Source organism: Peromyscus eremicus, chromosome 20 (assembly GCF_949786415.1).
Source record: "Peromyscus eremicus chromosome 20, PerEre_H2_v1, whole genome shotgun sequence".
Taxonomy (NCBI): Eukaryota; Metazoa; Chordata; class Mammalia; order Rodentia; family Cricetidae; genus Peromyscus; species Peromyscus eremicus.
This window is the reverse complement of record NC_081436.1, coordinates 40,985,804-40,990,221: the sequence shown is the minus strand read 5'-3', so window position 1 is coordinate 40,990,221 and position 4,418 is coordinate 40,985,804.

The window sequence follows — 4,418 nt, the reverse complement described above, 5'->3', positions numbered from 1 at the left end:
ATTTTAGAAGGTAGCCACTTCCAAACACTTCAGTATCAAGCAGTTTCTATAAGCCCAACTTTATTGCTTATAGCCAACACCACATAATGAAACTGAAAATACAACATTTGACTATCACTTACCAATTTCATTTTACTTCCACAGGTATCGATTGCAGAGCTATGTATTCACGAAGGATTAAGAGTCAAGCAGAGCACACAGGTTATTGACTCCAGCATTGTTAAGAGTGTTTGCAGATGTGAATACTTAGAATCTAAAACCGGAAAATTATTTCAAAAACATTAGCTTATTCTACTACCCCAAATTTGAGTAGTGTGTTCCGAAAGAAAAGGACAATGGAGAAACTGTAAGAAAAGCAAGAGATTACTAGTACCAGCGTGAAGATATCACACATCTTGTATGCAGCATTACTGGGCATTGTTATCTGCTTGTACACTTCCAGGATGCCAGCTCTGGGCTACATGAGCTCATGGAGTCACAGCAGCTTGAATAGCAGTCTATCAACAACAGGGCTACCCTTCCCTGATTGTCAGCTGGGAAAAAGCAGAACCTCAGTTGAACCATCTCCTTTTACTTAATTTTTTTTTTCCCCCAGCCTGGGCTTGTCAATATCTGTATGTCTCTCTTAGGCATAAACAATTTTCCCTAGCTGTGCTCTTCAGATTCAAGTAAGAACAGAGTTAGGATGGCAGCTGGTTTGTAAGAATAATCGCACCACTTAGCTTCCTGCTAGCTAGTGAACTAAACTGGTCTTGCATCAGCAAAATGGAGTGAGAATGGGGGTTAGGGGTGGATCATAATTATCAGAAAATTTACATGCTTAAAAAAGAGAGTGACATGGAAGTGCTCCTGATCTGGAAGGCTGTACAGACATGCTGAGCTCAGAAAGAGGCAGGGCCTTTACTTCCAGGAAGAGGCAAGCTGGCAGCTGTTGAGTGTATTACGAAACGAAGGTGAGATACCTTCTTTTTTTTTTTTCTTTTTTCTTATTTGGTTTTTCGAGAAAGGGTTTCTCTGTGTAGCTTTGCGCCTCTCCTGGAACTCACTTGGTAGCCCAGGCTGGCCTCAAACTCACAGAGATCCACCTGGCTCTGCCTCCCGAGTGCTGGGATTAAAGGCGTGCGCCACCACCGCCTGGCTGAGATACCTTCTTAAGTGACTCTACCAATTGTGTCCACACCCCTTCTCATGTGTGTGGCACCTTTCACTGCCCTACTTTGTCCTGTTCCCTATGCTCAAATTCAGTCCAGATGAAAGGCAACTATTTGCTACAGACACGTCTAAAAGCCTATTTCCTTCTTTCTGTTGCATATTAGAATAACTTAGGCAATTTTTTCTGAGCCCCAGAGTACTCAGGCATCTCACTATGTAACCAAATATCAAGTGCAGTTTTGTGAGATCACCAGCATGTTGCACACATGATAACGGCCCCCTCTGCCTTACATCTTTCACATATAAGTTTTAAAGTTATGATGCCATGGTGGTCTTCATGTGGTTAATGCTAGTAATTTGGAGCTTTTCCTTGCAGACGAAAATGTTTGGGCTATTGCTAAGTCTAATTTATTTACTCAGAGGTTTAAAAGGGTATTCCTCAGTATATAGGAGGGAAAACCCTCTTCTGGGGTTTTCAGTTTTTCAAGCAGGTGATTCTGCTGTTATCAGTACTCTTCCCTCTTAGTTGGAGGGGTCAGGGCACAGACTTCAAATCCAATTCACATCCCTAGTCAGCACTTCAGTTTCAATTCTTCACTTAAATGTTTTTTTCTTTTTTGTAGACTATGATGTCCTTGAAAGGAAACACTAAATGTTTTCCATGTACTTTTATAGAGCGTACATTATACAGAATATATGCTATAGAATGATCGTGCAGTTGTAAATTGAATAAATATAAAATGTACATACATACAGAAATAATTTTTAATCAAATATCTATTTCCATATGAAATATTTACAGTTCATTGTCTTTTGACAGGAGGCTATTGAAATTTTGAGCCCAATCAGAATTATCCTGCTATTTAAGCAACAAAACAGTAAAATTATGGGGGAAAGAAGTCACCTTTTCTTCCCTTCAGCTCATCCTTTATTTACCTTGGAGAAGCTCATGGTCCTCAAATTGTCTGCTTGTCAACAGGCTGCTCCCACATGCATGATGTGCTAGTGGACAGCTGGGCTGATGTCATGATGAGCTGTCTGTTTTCGCAGAGTAAGCTCTTAGAATGTACACTGCTGAATTTGAAGAAAAACAGTTCAAACTGAATGATACTGAATACAAATTAAAGTGTCACTCACTATTTATTTAGCAAGAACTGGATATAGTGCTGGACACATTACACATGTTATCTTAATCATAAATTAGCACCACCATCCCTTTTTTTGGGCATTTGAAGGAAGAGAGGCTCATGAGGTAGTTTAATTTGCTAGCAAGCCTAAGATGATTGTTTCCTACAGGCTGGGAACATATTGGGATCCAGACATAGGAAGAGAAGGCTGTGCTGGAGTAGGCGGTGCATATGTGATGTCCAAGTTCTCCCAGGCCTCAGGTGCTTGGTGAGGGTCTCTGCAGGTAGACCTCTGCTGAGAATGCAGTGAGGTTGGAAGAGGGAAGAAGGATCCAACAGTCAACAATATTTAGTCATTCCTCGGGAGCATTGACTATCCGTTGCCTAGGCCACTAGCTTGCATATTTTATTTCCTTTCATAGCTCCCCAGTCGTCTTGGTACAGAGTCTGTGGCCCTATCAAAGGCTGCCTGGCCCATCTTTTCTTCTGCCAACTCACTGCACACCATGTTCCCAGCCCTGGGGCTGGCCACAGTGGGAGGCTTCAGTACTTGCTCCTTGGCCTTAATAAGGGTTGTTGATTCTGCTCAGAACTCTCTTCTCATCTCTCCTGTGTCACCTATCTAAATCTTTTTCATCTTTTATCTCCCAGCCATGCATTTTTTTTCTCAAGACGGACACTGCTGCTGCCCTAGGGCCAGCTGATCCTCTGTGTATCACCCACACAGACCGGTGTTCCTCAATCACCATGCAGCTACACACCGTTGGGTTGAATGATATTTGTCTTTCTCTTTAACCACTAAATTCCATGAAGACTGTGACAAGACCTTCCATGGTATCCCATCACAGACACATACTGGGAAGCTTCACCTCATCCTCTCTGAAGCCCAATCTCTAACGCGTGAGGCTAGTCTAAGGCAGCTATTAAACCAATGTTGGTGTGACTCCCTTTAAGGGCATTAACTCAGTTCAGAACCACACACTTCAGGACAGAGAAAGTGAAGAATGATACTATGGGCTCTTACAGTCTTAACTTGTCTGCAAGGCTAGAGCTTCAGGATGCACACTACTTTTCAGGTTTCTGACTCCTTAAAGAGCTTTTGCAGTTTAGCCTGCCTATCTAACCAGGAGCTCAAGTCCACAGTAAACATGCCTATGATATTGGTGATGGGTTGGGCAGTAGTAAAAGCAATGGATTTAAAAGCATATTGTCTAATCTAAAGCCCAATTCCAATGCAAATTAACTCTGATAGTTTAGTGAGTTTCTTAACATGTCTCTAACTGGGATTTTACCATCTTTAAAAAGGACAGAAAGTTATGGTGTGATTTTGCTAACCTACCAGGGAATATACATAAACAGATATTATATATAAGTAAAACAAAGGATTTAGAACAATTTCTGACATATTGGTCATTCTTCATGAATACTTCCAATAGTTTTATTTTTTTTAAAAAAATAAACTTATTTAGAGTCTAGAACTTGCTGTGCCTTTTCAAGTGCCAACACCTGAAATCACTTCCTGAGTGTTACCTCCTGTTATTTCATTTTATTTATTTATTTGATAACTGTGGCTTTTGTCTCCCTTCAGAGCTAAACATGTTTACCCTTGATCTTACTTGACCTGTGATTTCCTTATTTTATTTTTTATCTCTATGGTTCCCAATGCAAATGCCCAGTTCTGAACTGGCGAGAAATAGTTCTATCACTATTATGCTTCATCTCTGTTCCAAGAAAAAGTACAGATTCAATCAAAAGAAACAGTTCTGGGGGGTGAGAGAGTTGAGAGAAGTGACTTTTGTTGGTAGGAGAAAGACTTCACTCCTCTACACTAGATGTGACTGTAGTTCTGGTACATACGAGTTTTTGAACCAAATGATCCTTCCCCTTTTCATTTCCTCGTGGACTCTTTGGCCTAAAAACTGACATCACACAAACAGGAATGCCAATGAAATGACTCTCCAACATGGGCTTCCAGAGAACTCTAACAAAAGAGCTACTAACATTAAAGATTTTTGAAAATGCCATATGGAAAACTAGTACTGTAGATGCTTCCTAAGATATCTTTGTATACAAATATAAAGGTTTAAATGGGCCTCAGTACCTGGCACCTCTTTTTAAGTTGTTGATCAGTGAGGCACT